Raw genomic sequence first — 17879 nt, 5'->3', positions numbered from 1 at the left:
CCTTTGATTAAAAGGTTATGGAACTTGAAAGACAGGCAAGAAGGCAGGTTAACACTGAAGGTACGGATGGAGGCTTGAAAAAAAAAAAAACAAAACTGGAAAGCAAGCTGCTGACATCTTCTGGGATGCTCTCACCTCCTCTGCTTTCTGTTTGTGGTGGCAAGAGAGTTGCGTTTGCCCTAGTCATAGCTTCAGAGGGATTCTTCTGGGACAACTCCTGTGAAACCTTTGCTTTCAAAGCTTATCTTTGCTCATGTCCACTAGCACCTACAAGCCAGTCTCTACCATTAACCTGTTTCCACGTTCATAATCCTGCACCACCAGCCCTGTGCCTGATACTTCCTCTGCTTGATGCCTATTGCCTGCTAAATACATGAAGCTAGTGCTGTTTTCCACAAAGATCCCCTTCCAGCAATTAACGTTTAAAAAAATCATGAAGGCAAAGGTGCTTTCTTTCTGCTTTTATACAGATTGCTTGTTGGCAGGGTCCTCATGGACAATGGCAAGTACTCTAGATAGGCACCTACAGGTCAGAAATCCAGCAAACCTTGCCATTTTAAAAATAAATAAACAAACCAACCCCTAATACCCTTGGAAGAGGATTAAATTGAAAAGGCTCAAAGTTTCACGTTTAACAAGCACAGAAATTTTACCCTGATGGGCCCTTTTGGGTGCAGTTACTTCAGCTGTTGGGTTGGGGCAGGATTTAGTTCTCATTCCTCTGGCTGGCTGGGAAGGAAAGAGGAAGCAAAGCTGTAGTTTCCCGGAGACCTTGGCTTTGAAAAGCCATGGTGGGTTAGTGGTAGGGGCCATGTCAGCTCTGACTGACCCAGAAACAGGCAGTGTCAAATGTCCTGCCCAACCCTCGTCATTGGGCTCAGACCCCAGTGACACCTATGTATCATCTTCAGCAGCAACCTGCAGGTGAGACATGATTCTTAGCGGCGTGTGAGAAAATCCACTTTTCTTGTTTTATGTTAGTACACCAGAGCGTCTCCACGGGGTTGCGCCGCTGCAGCAAGACCAGCATTTAATAATCAGTCCCATTGATACAGTTCATCTTTGTGTTGGCACTGCTGTGCCAGAAGGATTAAAAATTAGTTAGGGAACATCTTAGTCACATCTGCTGCCTTCAGTGATTCACCAGGCTCCGAGGGAGCAGATCCACGGGATAAGGCAGCCCCAGTGCAACACACGGGTGCACCGTGGCTCGGCCCTGGTGATGGCTGGCATGGGTCCTGCTACGGCGCCTGCCTCAGGGGGAGGAGGCACTGCAAAGGCTTCATTTTTATTCACCGGGCAAAACCAGTCTTGCAATAAAAAAAAAAGCTTTTCTATCCAGAAGAGGTATAGGTGGGGGAGGAAAAGCCCAGGCAGCAGGGCAGAGGAGGTGGGCAGCAGCACTGCCCTCCAGACCCCACAGCACGAGCTTCTTCAGCTTAAGCTTTGCTCCCAATGCGTAGATCATCTGGACACACACCCCACAATATTTGCGCTGAACGTTTCTTCCCGTTGTATTCAGAATGAATGCCCTTGAAAGCCTTGCTGAATGTTTCAGAGGTCTTTGCAGGACTTGTCCCTGTGGGCAAGGAGGCTCCAGTACCTGCGTCAGAAGACCCGTCTGGGGCTCGGGCAGGAGCAGAGTCCACACAAGGCCGAGGCACATGTGCTCAGGGGCACATCGCTGACCACTCCAAACAAATACCCTCTGCCTGGGGAGAGACGCAGCATGTGCCTGTTGAGGCGCAGCCCATGATTTAAGGGCCAGGCTGTGGGCAGAAGCCGTTTAGTAAAGGGGACAGGGAAGAGAGGGAGCAAGCACCTGTTTAGGATGCTGGGCAAAAGCACCAGAAGGACTTTGTGTCTCAGAGGCACAATATAAAATCTCAGTCATACACTCACATGCAGGGGCAGAGAGAGAAACGACCACAAATTCAGAAAGGCATGTACAGCAAATGGTGTGCACACCAATAAGAGAAATTTATAGCTCTGACCCGATTCGCAGGGTACCGAGTGCCGTGATCTCTGATGCCGTTTCTAAATTCATGGCCACTGTGTGAGAGGAGCTCAGACAAGTTTCTACATATTCATAGCGTTAAAAATAAATGATTTCTGACCTCTCTGGTGACAGCCTGGCTTGACGAAGAGCAGGAACCCAGCGCCTCGCGCTCTGCAACCACTAATAGAAAACTTGCCCCCTTCAAGGAAATTTCCCACTCGCTGTCAGCAGTGGGCATGGGCAGCAGTGGAGATCGTGGCCTGGAGCCATCACCAGGGTGGTCACAGTGGTGACATGCTTGTCATCTCTGCTTTAGCTGAGTGACAGCAAGAGATTGCCACCACACAGCTGGGTGACGAAGTTAGAGCCACGCTCCAGCCCAGGGGCCAGCCCAAGCAGCAGCTGGGCCAGCGCATCCACACATATCCAGGCCATTCCACTTGCCTGATGGAAGCCCTGGGTCTTCCCTGCCCTGAACCCAGCTTTACAGAGTGGTTCGTGGGCCGGCCTGGTTCCCCTCCTGGTTTGTCTGACGTTACTACTCGCTGCCCCTAAGTGCAGCTCTCTCCTAAAGGGGTTTGCCCTTTGCCTGTCTGCAAAGAAAAAAACCCCAAAACATACACCCCCAAATCAAAAAGCCCCACCTCTCGAGAGAGCAGGAAGAGGAAAACCCAAACAGCTACTTCTTCCAGAGTTGTAGTCATTCCCTGAACACCTCCCCGCTGCATTTCGTGGAGCACCATTTTATTCCACAGCACCGTTTCCCCCCACATTCGCCTCTCTCAGGACTCCTGCTCTGGCACTGTGTGCTTGGTGCCACAGAGCAACTCCATTGCAGAGCTGTGACATATGTTATATCATAACATTAACCATAAATTGAAGTTTTAACTAACAAACGTGGCATATTGAAGAGGCAGAGAGAATCCTTCTGCAGTGCTAATTGCCCTTTAAAATAAAGGCAGTGCTACAAATCAGTCCACTTGCCAACGAGTGAGCTCCTTGCTGTGTTTCCCAGCTACAGCGTGCCCCATTGAGGCATATGGCGTGGGCAGGTTCCCTCTCGGGGGGAGCTCCCCGACGTCTGGTGTTACTGCACCGGTGGCTGATGGGGAAAGACCTTTGCGAATAGGGAGCCTGGGGTTTGTTTTTTTTTACCACTTAGTTCATCTGAATGGGTGAGGAAAAGGAGCCTGGATCTTCTGCCCCATGCTTTGCTGTCCTCTGGGAAAAGAAGCCTGATCCCACAGCGAGGTGGGGACAGACGTTCCCACATCGGCTGAAGGGGCAGTGGGACAACAGGACCTCTGCCTAAAGAGCCTCACATTTTGGAGCTATGTTTTGGGAGACATCTCAAGTGGATGCTCTGCTAGATGTTTATTTCTCCACCTAGTTGGAGGGGTTTGTCCACCTTAATGGGGTGATTGGGATCTAGAAGCTCTGGTCACCTTGGGACAGTCAGCTTGATGGGGCCGCAGCATCCAGGGAGGGCCACAGAGCAGTGGGGACCAGAAGTGGCAGGTGCTGCGGGTCAGAGATGGGGGGAGGATTCTTGTGAAACTCTCCCAAGAGGCTCTGGGAACACAAGCAGAAACCCAGGAGCTCTCTGACCTCCCAGGGCCCCTGTGTTGACAGACCTGGGGAGCCCTGCAGCTGCTAAGGAGCGTCCCACAAACCAGAAGCATCGCTTTGAAGCCAAATCTCACATGCATTACATCTCTTCTGGTCCTTACATTATTGCTTACCTACTCACAGGAGCAATGTGATGGAAAAGACATGGCTAACTCCCTGCTCAGAACATTACAGTCTCTCAGTAAAATCTAGCTCTAGGCTTTGAGGACACAAACTTGGCTGCTCCCAAAGCTCTGGTGAGCTTGTCCCAGCAACAAGTTCTGATGCCTTGTAACAACCCATGAAAACCACTTCATGAAGGTCTGAAGCTGACGCTTCAGGCACCAAAGAACTTTTAAACCCGACTGCCCAGCAAAAAAGGTGGCCCTGCATCTTTCCATGTCAGAAAGGTTGCTTGCAAAAAGGGTTTTTATCTCCCTGGGGTCTATTTGACTTATGTAGAGCCACGCTCTACCCCATCGCTGCCCCGGGGGAGTATCTCTGAGCTTCCGTGGCAGCCAGAGGGTTAAACTTGTTCCTAAATTCCTCTCTCATCCCTGCCATGCCCCCTCCTCCTGCTATGCCCATTCAAAACACCAGGCAGTATAACTTTCCCTTCCCATTTAACCAGCACTGGCCTTCTCCTGTGCCCTGGTAGGACACATGAATCCAGTCCAATTAGCAGCAGCCCTAACAAAGCTGGCTGAAAAACCACCATTAAAGTGAAAAACAGTGTTGTGTAAAAAGAAGACAGAGCTAGCAAGGCCGTAATACGACTTATTGCCATTCCCAGACGAACAGCCTCATAACTTACCAGGAGCTCGATGCCTCGCCTGGGTTGTAGCGTGTTTTTCCCCTAGGGAGGTAATGCATTACCTCCGCCTCACGCTCTGCATTTGCTCAGAGCTTTGGGTTTTTATCCAAAGAGATTAGGTTCTCTGCCGTGGTTAAAAACGGAGCTTTCTTCTACGTAGCGATAGTTCATTGAAACGTGGTTTAATGCCTTGTTTGCTGCTACCTTGACTGAAAGCTAAAGAATTGCAAAGATTGATGCCACACATTGCACATACATCATTGCTGCTTTAACCACCACTGTCATCTTCTGATAACTCAACAGCCCCATCTTCCACCCAGCGGCGGTCCCCTGGGACAGCCCAGCCCAGGCAAGCCTCCTCTGCTTCCAACTAGGGATGTGACAAGATCAAAGATCTCTGAATCATGAACGTATTTGATTCCAAGCATGTGAATAGACCCATTTGCCACCAAGTTACATCCATGACAAGGAGCCTTATGAGCAGATCAAAGCCAGAGAGCAACAGGGCCGACTCCAGGGTACGACACATGCCATCAGAAGCATCCTCAGCCCCATGACTGCTTTTCTGTGTCTGCCAGCCATGTTATTACCATTTTTAACTTCAAAATAATGATTGAAACTCTATTAGAAGAAGCAGTAGAGAAAACTGGTAGAAAACAAGCCTGCCCTGGTTGGGGCAGGAGAGGAGGGAAGAGCTGGCCATGCAGGTCTTTCCCATCTCTTCCTCTTTGGAGAGTTAATTAGCAAGGCAAGGTAATGGTATTTGTGCATTTACTGCATGCACTGATTACAGTAAATTTTGTCCTGCATGTTAAAGTCAAAAACATCTCGCATCTGCCAAAAAGCAATCAGGACCAATTAATGAAGATGTAATTTCCCCAGATGCTGCTATTAACATAATTCACAGTGTTCCTAGCAACATGAATATAATTAACCCAGTTAACCACAGCTCTCGTCACCACTGCACTGAGCTTCCCGTGCCAGTGCAGGAGCCTCGCTGAGCCCTGTGCCCTGGTGGCACCCGCAGGGCAGCAGCAGGGACCAGAGCTGCTGCCCATTCCCCATCCGCTGGGGGTGGGTTCGGAAGCTACAGATATGGTCCACAGCCCAGCAGCAGGAGAGGCTCTTCTCAGAGACAGGACAACACAACAGCCCTTACCCCACAGGGTTTATGACCCGAAGGCACCTCTCCGATGGGACGGATAGCACCACAGCAGACCCACCCCACTCCTGGAAAAGGTACACACTCGGGACAGTCAAACACATGGCAAAAATCAGAGGGTCCCTTAACCCAAGGTGACCTCCAGCTCTGTCCAGATCCATGCCCTGCATAACAGCACGGTAAGTGCATGCCTTCGCCTTCACCACCATCCCACACGCAACAACTTACTGTTAGAGAGCAGCAGGATGAGCTGGGAGCCAGGGGCGACCCTTGCCGAGCGGGTGCATTCCTACAGGGACTGGTACCCGGGTCCATCAACACCTCCACACACAGCAAGCCAGGAACTAGGTCCAGGGTCCCACCAAAACCCAGCAACTGGGAGGAAGAGGAGACAGGGCTCGAGAGACAAGATAACACAGATCCCAAGCCCCTTCCGAAGGCAAGGCTCAACCAGGACTACTGGGCCAGGACTGAGCTGCAATGGGCTCCAGCACTGGTGGGTGGGTGTCCCAGGTGGGTCTGCTAAGGCTATTAGGGCCTTCAGGTGCTTCTCCTCCAGTGATAACAGAGCAGTGAGCAACCATCAGAGGTTTCACATGGCACAGGCTGTGCGTGCTGCAGGCTGGGGACGGGTGGTACGCCCGGTGCTGATGGGAAGGGCAGGGGTGGTGGGATTTCCTCCTGGTCTGTCCTAGTTCAGCTCCCCTCCTCCTTCTCAGGCAGCAGCCTGGGGTGAAGAAGAGGATGAGATGAAGGTTCAGGCATTCAGACCAAAGTTCAGGGTTTTCCCAGCGTTGTGGTTCTTGCTGAACCAAGACAAAAGTCTTATCCCGCGCGTGCGTCTCCGCCTGGCTCTCACCTGATCACTCTCCACAGCCAGGAGGCAGGAGCCTTTGGGAAGGGAAGGACTGAGCCTCCCGCAGCCCCCTGGACCACGTTCGAGCAGCGAAGCGGGTTTGCTGCCCACCTTCGGGGCTGAGGGGTGGGTGCAGGCACGATGCATTAGTCCGTGCTAAGTGCTTACACAAAAATATTTCAGTCTTTCGTGATTCGAGAGGAGAGCTGACACTTCCAAAGCACCAAAATTGGTCAGAAATAGCAGTTTCACCCACGTCGGAGCGTGCCCTGAAAGGACAGCTGGATTGGGCTTTTGAGCCAGGTTTTATTTAATTCTCCCCCATTTTCAATGAAATTTCACATCAAAAAAACATGGGCAGAATTTCTAAAAAGCTCAAAAAGTTGGAAGGGCTTTCCTTTCCTGAGGGAAGAGCCCCTGATTTCTCTCCTAGCCTTTTTTCTGGTGAGAGAGGAAACAAGAAAGGGGATGTTAAAAATTAATGAATGCTTTTTTTTTTTTTTCCCTCTTTTTTTGCCACAAATGTGGAAAGTTTTCAAATGAATTTAAACTATTCAGTTCTTTCTTTTGATAGCTTTGGTCAACAGGGAGTTGATTTCCCAGCCAGCTCTGGGAGCACCTTGAAGCTCCTAAAATTTGGAGAAACATTGACGAAACCCCATTCCCTACCTTGAGACCACCAGTGCTTTAAGTAGTTCATCCTGTTTCTTGCAGACTGACTTAACTCAAACCGCCTGAAAATACTAGGCTTTAAAAGTGTGTAATCTGCCAGGTCACAAAAAGCAGGACATTTTAATGAAAGCACAGTCCTCTCTAAACCAGTGAGTAGTTTAACAATTACCTGATATAATAATATGTAAAAAGATGGTATGGACAAAGGTGAGATCATTCATGTTAATTAAAATGTCTGAGCCACAACACTCCTGCCTTAATAGTGGATTTAAGCCGAGGCGTTGTAAAGCAATGATAGAACGGTCGTTGCTTTCATGTAATTAAGGAAGAAATAGGGAATTAACAAGTGCCTGCATGGAGGGCCGGGGAAACGCTGCCAGCTCCTCACAGGCACTGAGCAGGTGGTATTTGGGGGGGTTTCCTGGGCACTAGTGGGAACACAAAGTGCCAGGGAGGGGGGTGTGGGGGTGAGAGAGTGCCACCAGCGTGGGTGGTTGGAACCCGGGGGGCATCGCCTGGATCCGGCACTGGGAAATGTCAGGATGCCCACTGATCCCCGAAGCGACCGCTGTTTGCTTTCCCCACGGCCGCAGCCCTCCTGCCTTTCCCCCCTTCTCCGAGCGACGCAGCCACCAAATCGGACTCACTGTGAGCGCTGGGGATGACTCGGTGACACATTTCAAGGCATTTTTGTGCTGCCCTTTCCCACCCTCTCCCCCCAGACGGGTGGATTGGTGGCTGGCATTCCCCTAAATCCCGGCAAGCCTCGGCCGCACAGGCTGCGGGGCTGCGTGCCGCCCTGGGGAGGTATGAAATATTCATCAGAAAAAGCGAGCGAGAAAGCGAGCGATTGACTCCGTGGCAGGGCGATTAGGGCACGGGTGAGGGGGACCTCAATTATTCATACCCAGTCGAGAGGCTTCGATAGCAGGAAGAAAAAAGCCTCCCAGCACCCTGCTGTCAGTGGCTGGAAACCCCCCAGGGGCAAGAGAAACCCCCCATCTCTTCTTCCCTGTCCTCATCCCACTGGCATTCATGCCCCTTTTGCAGGGGATGCGATTTGGTCATCTCAACCCCGGAGCGGGGCTGAGACTCTGCACCCTCAAAAGGAAGGACCCGGAGGGTGGGGAACCCCGGTGCTGGTCCCCTGTGGTTCCCTCCATCCCTCATCTGCAAGGTGGAGATAATAATGCTGGTGGGGGCTGTGTGGCGTGGGGGATTAAAATGTCTGAGGCATCACAGAAAAGCCAGCAAGGAAATCTGGTCCCTCCTGGGGAGCAGAGGTAATTCCTCTGTCCTCGCTGGGCTGCAGCCAGGTGTGATGCCCAAACCCCCTCCCCACCTGCCTGGGGGTCTCCCGACGGCACACGGGGAGCGTGGCTGCTCCCTCCACATGGCCCCGCATCCACCTGGGTGTTGGGCTCTGCCGGCACCCAAACCCACGCCTGCACGTGGCACAGGCTGGGATGCAGGAGAATTATTTCCAGTGCCCGGGAGCACCAGCCCCACCGACGCACAGCACGTGCCAAGGTGGCTTTTTGAGCAAAATTTTCTTCTTCTTTTTTGCACCACAGTAATTCTTTTATTCCATCAGCTACAGAAAATCAATGTGTCTTTGTGGTTAGAAGTCCTGGCTTGAAGCTTTCGGTCCCTTAAATCATCTTCCCATGATTTAAGGGGAGGCAAAATCCCTCTGTGGCGCCAGCTACTCTGACGCCTTCCCAAGGAGAAGCTCCACCGCAGAAAAGTGACATGACAGTACAAGGCGTGAGAGGGACTGAGCCCCCCTCCCCTGCCCCTTCACCCTCCCACCCCCTGCACCCCCCAGCCACCCCACAGAGCCCCTTCTGCCCAGTTCATGGCATCTCTGCCAGGGTCGGCTCCTCCACCTTCCTCGCAGCCGGCAGCCTCCCAGTGCTGATGCGGGGTGATCGATGTTGGCGGGACCCCCAGCTCCCAGAGGGAGCCCGCAAGAGCAGCCCTGTGCCACCCAAACCCCGCAGCATCCTTCTTGCTTGCAAACGGCGCAGACCCAGTGGGGAGATCCCCCCCGCGCAGGACACATGGCGCCAGGAGGCCACTTCCAGCCCCCTCCTGGGAGCGCAGTGGCACCCGCATACTAATCCAGCCAGATGTTATTAAAGCGTTGATCAAATTAAACATAGAGAGCTTTTAAGTTCTCCCTTTGGATTTATCCTGAATAAATTGTTCTGAAAGAATCAGCTAATTGATGGCATACTTTTAAAAAACGTTGGCAGCTTGCTGGGTTGGAGCATCAGTGTGAGGGAGCTGCTGCCCCTGCACCCGGCCAGGGATGGCTGGTGGGATGCTCACAGGGTCCACGTGTTTCTTTAATGCTATTGGACTTGGCTAAAACATTGGGATGACATGGAAAGCCCCAGAAATAGTCTTTTTAAAAGCTGTACTGAAGGCATTTTCCTCCTTCCCACTTTCAGATTCATGTATTTAGTTTCCCCCCTTGAAATGAAGACTAATGCTGCCAAATCTGAAAGCACAGCTCTTTTGTCTCTCCTTGCAAGGAAAGAAAATAGCCTTGCTCCCCTTTTAATGCTAATGCATGAAAAATCTCCCAGCAAAATCTCCATTTATCAAGCCAGATTGAAGGGCGCACAACGGAGGAGCTTATTGCCCTGCCGCCTTTTACATTGTACCTCGGTTTGTGTTACCAAGCAGTGTGATTAAGATTGCTTTTTCTTTTAGGTGTCGTGGGACAGAAAATTTACAGCAAGGGGAAGCAAGAAAGGACATGGATGCAGCTTTACATTGAAACCAGAGCACTTCCCAGCAACTGAAAGAGAAACACCAAGTTTGAGGCACAAGGTGATTTTTCAGCTCCAGTGTGCCACATGCCCCGTGTCACCTGCGGGGTGGTCAGAAGCTTCTGGGGATGGAGGGCTCCTGCTGGCTCTCTGGTGTGGCTGGCAGGTCAGCCACCAGCTGTCCCAGCCTCGGGGAGCTGCTCCACCATGTTTATCAACCAATAACAGAATTATATTGATGCTTTTCACTGACCTCCACACAATCTTTTAAACAATTATTCATAGAATTAATAGAGAAGTCAAATAACCCAAATGAATGATAACATTTTAAAGTAATTATTTGCTACAAATGAACACAAATGGTTTCAATATATAATGCATTAACTCCAGCAGCAGGGAAATTCATCCTAATTAGAAGTGCACTTGGGCTGCAGCACGTTCGTCAGGGCACTCGGCTCCGGGACCTGCCTGAAACCCTTTAGCAGCTGTAAATCCACATTTTCTTCCCTTCTCTATAAACCTCCCATGGCTTTTACTTTTGAGTAACACACACCCATGGTGAGCTTTTCTTTTTTGTCCCTGAACTCTCCACTTTGTCCCACTTCAGCCCGCAGGAGGTAGGGTAGTGGAAGGACACAGCCCAGCCAGCAGGCTCATCTGCTCAAAAGTAATTTTTTCTTGCACGGAGAATTTGTAGCAGACAATGCGAGCATTTTTAATGCCAGCCTCCCTCTGCCAGCAGCCAAATTCACCAAGAAAAGCAGGGGCGAGCCCAGGTATTCACAATGATCCTAATGGCACCGGGTGGGAGCTGTTCCCAGCCCTCCCAACCAAACCCCAACACTTGGCCAAACAGGGACCATGCCTCAAAGTGATCGTCAGGGCAGATATTTTGTGGGCATAATGCAGTTTCTTCCACTTAATTCAATCACTGCATAATTAGATTACCTTCTCTGGCACCTATTTATTTGTACCAAAGGCACACGCTTTCCACCTTTTATTTTTATCCTTCCAGGCAGCTGACATTAGACAATGCAATCAATGGTGACAGAAAGTTTCTGGTTCAATTGATAAGAGATTAAAGTTCTGGGGGGAAGGAGAGGCAGAAAAGCAAGGATGGAGGAGGACTTGTGAGAATTCAGGATGATTAGGGCTAATTGCCCTGTTTTACTGCCAGTTGCAGTTTCCAAGGCAGAACTATTGTGCTGTGAAGATCTAGAGATGTCCCTCAGGTGCTTGCAGTGATGGTGATGTGGGCCACCTACACAGGTAGCCCAGTTGCCCATGGCACTCATTGTCGTCCCACTGCTGCACATGGAGCCCTGCCAGCATGCATGGGGCAGGGCAAGCAAAGGGACAGGGACACTGGCCCGACAAATCCAGCCATGGCAGTGGGGTGGAGGAAGAAGCTTGGTTTGCTGTAGAAGCACCATATGGAGACAGGTGCTAGCATTAGTGACCCTTGGTGCATTGCCGTGGCACCACGTGGGCTGACAAACACCAAACCCAGCTGTGGTTTCTACCAGCATATTTCCCTGTGGGGAAACCCAGAAAGTACCTGTCTATCTGCAGCATCCTTCCTCCTCCTCTCCCTCCGACGTGGCTGGCTCGCTCCCTGAAGCATGGCGGTTTGGATCCCTCATAAACCACAGCACTGGCTGCACCTCATCCTCTCATGGGTGTGTTGGCTCTTAATTCGAACGACATCTCATGGCAAAAGGGTCCACTTAAATATTTCCTTTAGCTGTGTCAACAACACTGTCACAGTGTAACCACCTGGCTTCCCTCTGGTGCCCGCCTGGCAGCTGTGGATGGATGTGGCCACGTTTGTGCTCCTCTACCTTTCCCACCCTCTCTGTTGGCCCCATTCCGTCACCCCACTTTGCTCAGTATCTCATTGAAGACCAAGGCAGTGAAATCTCATCTTGACAGACGTTAGTAGGAGGATTGCACCCATGCAGTTTATGTTTTTATTAAGCAACAAGACACGTCTATTGCTCCAGCTTACATGGGTCACCATCATCCTGGAGCTGCACAGATCAGGGGCACCGGGGTCACTGGGCTGCCTCGAATGCCTGTTTGCTAGTGGACGTGTGCGACACACACACACATTAGCCTGTTTTTCAAGGCAGCTGGTTTGCGTTTGGGAGCTCCCAGTCCTCAGGAAAGCAAATTGAGAAGAGATTGGCTCCTTCCCCCAAAAAAAGCACAGTTGATGTATAAAATATTCCCGGAGTTGCTGTGAGTTTGCCTTGCTCTTGCACAGCTTAAATATTGTATGAAGCTCATGGCAGCGGGGATAAAGGCTCCCATTATTACTGGTTTTGCCTGTTTCTCATTCAGTTTTGCCATCTGCATGGCATCTGTGGCCAGGTGAGATCCTGCCAGCTGGGGGTTAACGTCCCCGGTACCCTTGGGGCTGGCTGGGAGCCCCTGCTCCTGCGCATCCCTAGGGGTTGCTGGTGCTGGGGACCGGGAAGGAGCTGTGGGGGAGCCAGCCTGGTCCACCAGCCACTCTGCATCACCTACACTGGCTGCAGCAGCACCGGGAAATAAAGCCACTGCGCCAAAGCATGTTGTGGGGCAGCAAATCTGATGGGCTCCTCTGGCAGAGCCTGAATCAGCATGGAAAGCATCGCTTTGGTACGGGATATTTGTGCTTAGCAAAACCTTTCACTGGGAGAGAGCTGGCCTCCATCGTGGCCCTGTCAGGAGTGATTCCAAAGGCTTTCCACCAGCCAGTTGCCCCAGTGCTGTTTCCCCACCTCTGTCATGCCAGGGGTGCTCAGGGGGCACAAGAGGGATCTATAAGGGCATTTATGGCCATCCACAGTGGGGCTGGCCTGCATGGAGATGGGTCAGGCACAGAGGCAGACGATGGTAAGGGGAACAGCGAGGGAACAAGCAGAGTTCCCACACCCAGGTACTTGTGTGCACTTGGATATCTGCAGAGAGATGTCCGCAATACCAAAAGTGATGGTGGTAAGGAAAGAGCCTTTTCCAACAGAAATATATGTTTATTTGTTTCTGGGACCTAAAATGTTACCCATGCCTCATGCTCTGTGGCAGCCATAGGAGCGGACCCGCCAAAGTCATCTTTGTGGAGAACAGAAGTGGAGAACAGAAGTTTGGAAATAACGGGAAGCTTTTATCCAGAGCAAAACCTTTGTCATAAAACTTCAGAAAACGAATTTCTTTTACAATGGGTCCCCTGGGGCCTAAAAAATAAGTATCTAAGGATTCATGTAGTAGTAAAAGTCGATAAAAATCTTTGAAGCAAATGGGCTATTGAGGAATTACGTGTGGAAATGAATGGATGGATTCTTCTGCAAATCTCTTCATAGAGGTACCCTGACATAATGAAGACACAGTAGGTGCATTAGTAAAAGTCCTCTTTTTAATAACTGCTATACCTTATGGTTTTCCTAAAGCAACGGTTTACCAGACGGAAAATCCACTTAAAGATTTTTATCTAGAAAGGAGGCTGCAGTCATTCAGCAGGAAAGAGCCAGCTTCATTCTCCATCCCCTCCCTGGAGTGGGGGATGCTTTACCTGCCTGCGTAAATACTCAAGAGCAGGAAAAGCCTTCTGTTCCCCTGGCAAGAGGTGGTCAAAGGACAACTTGGGGTCCATAGCCAATTTTATGGTAGCAAAGTGCAATGAAAAAGCCTGACAATGAAATACAGTGGTTCCTGGCCAGGGCAATGCCAGACACATCCCCCACGGGGAACCCGACGGCAGCCCACTCCATGGAGGTGCCTGCGGCTCCCCCGGGACCCCCAGCCCCGGAGTGATGGCTGCACACCCCCCCTTCACCTGCACCGCGTCCAAACCCGCCACGTAAATAAGGCCACAGCACGCGGCACTTGTTCCGCAGTTTGTAACGTTGTTTACCAGCCATCGCAGGGAGTTTTTCGCGCACCCCCTGAAGAACATGAGCCAAGTTTGTTTTACATAAGTGCCGAGCCTTGCTGCAGAAACGTTGCTCCCTGCTTTAATTATTTTCGATTTTCATTTTTCCAAGGAAATGTTTGGCCTCTAAACCCCCTGCTGCTGACTCCAGAGATCTCGAAACGATTTTGGCTGAGCAAGCATTTCTCTTGCAAATCTAAATATTTATGCTACAGCTGTGTAAACAGCCAAAACTCGAAGGGGGGTTATTTTTAGTCTTCTTGAATTGCAGCAAGGGATTAAGATGGACATGTCATGTAAACTCTGACATCTTCTTTTGCTGTTTATTGCATGTCATTGCTGATGGGTGCAGCACTCTCAGCCTCCTTTCTAAAGGTGTTTCACTCTGATTATTTATACAGTGAATCCAGATGGATAGGAATTAGACAGTCCCTACTTTATGTTGCATCCATCGTCTACCCAGACGCCAAATGTACATCTGCTTGAATGCAGCGGTTTAAAATCATACAACATTAAAAAGGAAAAAAAAAACCAAAACAACGAACCAAACAAAACCAGCCAGTTGTTAAAACATGATATTCAGGTCAGGAGGGAGAAAAGTTATTCTTTAGTGTAGCTCAAAAGAATATGTCACCAATCTTGGCATGACCCTCCACAGACTCTTCTCACAAAGAAATGATTTACCCAACACTGAACAAGCAGGAGTCGCCCTTACAAGAGCTGACATAGAGGTTATGTTATCCATACCTTGCTGCTCAAAAGCTGGGTGGAAGCATGTACATGCCTGATAAGGTACTGAAGAGATTGCAGACCTCCTCCCTGATTCTGGCCAGGGTCTGCCTGCACAGTAATTAAGGGTTTTAAATGCACACATGTGTGGCATCTCTGAGGCACTCCCACCTTTAGCCAGCAGCCTGCAGACATCACTGATGCTGGAGGAAGCATGAGGAGATGGGAATTGCAGGGGATGAGCAGCCCGAGTTAAGCACAGTTCAAAACAGATAAAGGAACCAAAAGAATTTTTTTTTTTTCTCTGGTCGTAGTGAGAAAAACTGCAGCTTATTTTCAGGACTGTCACACCAGCCGGGACAGCCTACAGCCTCGGGCTTGCCTTCGGCGGGGGTGGAGGGGTGGTTAACTCTATTTGGGGCTTCATCTGAGCGGTGAAAATGGCTGGTCTCCTTCTCATGGGGGACAAGTGAGACATCCCCGAACCAGCCTTGGCCCTGTTGGGGAGCTGGGTCAGGGAATGTCACCAGGAGTGCAGCTAGGGCGGACCCTCAGCACTACATCCCAGACGCCCCCCACCCCCACTGCCCCGTGCCTCCTGGGGCGAGCACTCAGCACCTCACCCCCTGCCTGGTGATGGCTGACTTGAGCAGCTCAGCGGGCAGGGGGATGATGCAAATGCCCAGCGATGGGTTTTCCCTAAATAAACACTTCACTCTTGAGTGGCAGCGCTGCTGCTGGCGCCTTGCCTGGGCAACAAATTGATTCCCCTAATTAACAGCCCCATTGGTTGGTGGCATGAGCAGGAGGGATGTGACCTGGGAGCCCCAGGCTTGCTGAGGCAGCCCCTGGGATTTACCCTGCAGGAGCTGCCCCAGGAGCATCCCTGCCTGGCCAGGCACGCAGCACCTCAGCATGGTCCTGGCACAAGCACTGGCATCATCCCTTGGCATGCACCAGGAGCTTCGGCTGGGCAGGGAGGGGGGGGGAGGGGGTGCATCACAATGAAACAGGGGGACAGCTCCCCTGAAAAAATCTTCACTAGAAGAAAAGCAGCTGTTTGGGGAACATAGCATCTTAAGGGCAGGAGTCAAGAAGATAGGGCCAGCCTCTTTTCAGTGGTACCCAGCCACAGGACAAGGGGCAACGGGCACAAACTGAAACACAAGAAGTTCCATCTGAATATGAGGAAGAACTTTGCTTCAAGGGTGACAGAGCACTGGAACAGCTGCCTGGAAAAGTTGTAGAGACTCCTTCTCTGGAGACATTCAAAACCTGCCTGGACACAACTGTGCAACCTGCTCTAAGAGAACCTGCTTTAGCAGGGGTTGGACTAGATGATCTCCAGGGGCTGCTCCCAATCCCGACCGTTCTGTGATTCACCCAAGCAGAAAAACATGAAGACTGAACCCCCAGCTGGGCACCGGGCTCAGACATGAGTCCTCAAAAGTGGTTTCTGCTCAGGTTTCAGTGTTTCAGGGCCTCAGTCACCTTGAACAGGGGCAGTTCATGGGGATACTCCAGCACCAGCCCCACGGACGTGCTTAGGCCTTTAGAAAAATGTGATTAAACCCAGACACATACTCCCAGTACTGTGCAGGAATGTAGCTCAAATTTCAAGCCAGGGAGGCCTTGTACCGTCGGGGGTTTGTCTGACATGGATAATATTAGGCAAACAATTTCTAATAGGGTAATATTCCCAGAAAGACAGGATTTACATTTTCAGGTGCAGAAGAAAAGCTGGCAATCGGGGGCTCAATTTTCTCCTGGTTTTTACTGCGGAGGTTGTCGTGGTTTGCAAAGTGCTGCCGGGGGAAGAAGGACTGAAACCAGCTCCTTATGCTCTGCCACTTAATTAATTTTAAGCACTTTACAGCAGAACACGAGTTCACCCAACTTCTACAAACAAGAGGAGAGAACGGTGAAAGTGCCTCGCTCACCCAGCTGTGCTGCACACCCCAGGGGTGCTGCAGCCATAGACAGCAGCTTTTCCACCTGAATATTAAACAAGGAGTGGAAGGTAATTCAAGCCCCCTAAAATTAAGGGTCTAAATCCATTTACATTTACAAACTCTGTAACTAAATAATAAACCAAAATACTACAGCTTGCACTCTAAATGCGAATTCAAGAGTGTATATCTAAAATTATATTACAGCCCCTTATTTGTTTAGCCTGCTGCAGTCCCTGCTTGCAGGCAGGGAAAAATTGCTTGGAGAGGAAGGAATGAAATTCCTGAGTCCCAGAGCCACAGCAGGTCCCTTCTGCTTCAGTCTGGGTGGGCTCAGCCAGGCTTCTCCGCTCACAGCTGCCGAGGTGCCTGCGGCAGCACGAGCTTCTTCCCTCCCCGTGGGCCCATGAGCCGGTACCCGACCCCATCCCACGCCTGACCTGTCCCTGCCGAATCCCTGTGCCAGAGTCCATCCCACCGCCTGGCCTGTCTCAGGGGGGCTGCTCGGAGATGCTCCCTCGGCCCCATCACACGAGCTCTCGTGTGCCACAACACGGCACAGACACGGGTGCTCGTCCCTCCTCGGCGCCTGCACCAGCCGCGGCTCCTTGATGTGGGACCATGCCGGGGCTGAAGGCACCTCAGCCGGTCCCAGTGGCCTCTGCCCTCCCTGCTTTGAGCGCAGAGATGGTGGCACAGGCGCCGCTCATCTGCTCTCTTATTTGCAGTCTTAGCGAAGAGATGAAGAGAAAGGGAAGAGGAATAAAAGCAGCGAGTAATGCACAGCTTCTGCGCTTTACATCTCCCATGGCGACAAAACCAAATTGTAGGCTGCGTTCGGTGCAGCCGTGTCTGGGGAGAGAGAGGGGCTGGGGGGATTGTTCTGCTGTGGGGGATTTTTTTATGGACTATTTATTTCCTCTGGGGTGTCCCCTGCCTGCTCAGCTCAAACCACAGCCCCGTGCTGGCACCACCAAGGGTCCCGCCAGTCACTCAGTCAGGGCTTGTGGCAGGGCCAGCATGCAAATGGCTGCAGGAACCTTCTCAGTTCAGAGTCTCTCTCGCCCATCATCTCAATATCAGTTCCTGCCTTAGGAATATTTAAAGGCCTCCTGTACATGCGCATGGCCTGCTGCAGCAAAGTTTCCCCCCAGCATGGCAGGGAAGAGACACCAGTTCATCCCAGTGACATCCTGGGACCAGCGGCATGGCTGCATCTGACCAGGGGTCCGGCAGCAGCTGTCACCCGCCCTGTCCTCTCCTCTCCATCCCCAAGGGAAAGGCAACGCACCCAAGACCCTTATCTCCCTGTGCCAGGGTCACCTCATTCTGCTGTGCTGCTGAAGCAGCACCAGCAGCCTCTGCTGTTCAGAGCTTCTCCTTCGCTTCTCTGCGTG

At 51.2% G+C, this 17879-nt stretch overlaps 1 protein-coding gene across 12 annotated transcripts in view; it reads right to left on the bottom strand.

Annotated features, from left to right (window-relative positions):
- Nucleotides 1–97: 97 nt before the first annotated feature.
- Nucleotides 98–17879, bottom strand: part of SLC15A2 (solute carrier family 15 member 2) — a 148599-nt gene continuing 130817 nt past the window's right edge. For all 12 annotated transcript variants that reach the window (XM_080399757.1, XM_080399763.1, XM_080399758.1 and 9 more), the window contains one exon: nucleotides 98–17879. This exon is cut by the window's right edge and continues 20486 nt beyond it. The gene's annotated coding sequence lies outside the window, so the exon portion shown is untranslated.

Source organism: Falco punctatus (genome assembly GCF_963210335.1).
Source record: "Falco punctatus genome assembly, chromosome: 8".
NCBI lineage: Eukaryota > Metazoa > Chordata > Aves > Falconiformes > Falconidae > Falco > Falco punctatus.
The sequence above is the reverse complement of the archived record's forward strand: the minus strand, read 5'-3'. Positions and strand labels throughout refer to the sequence as shown.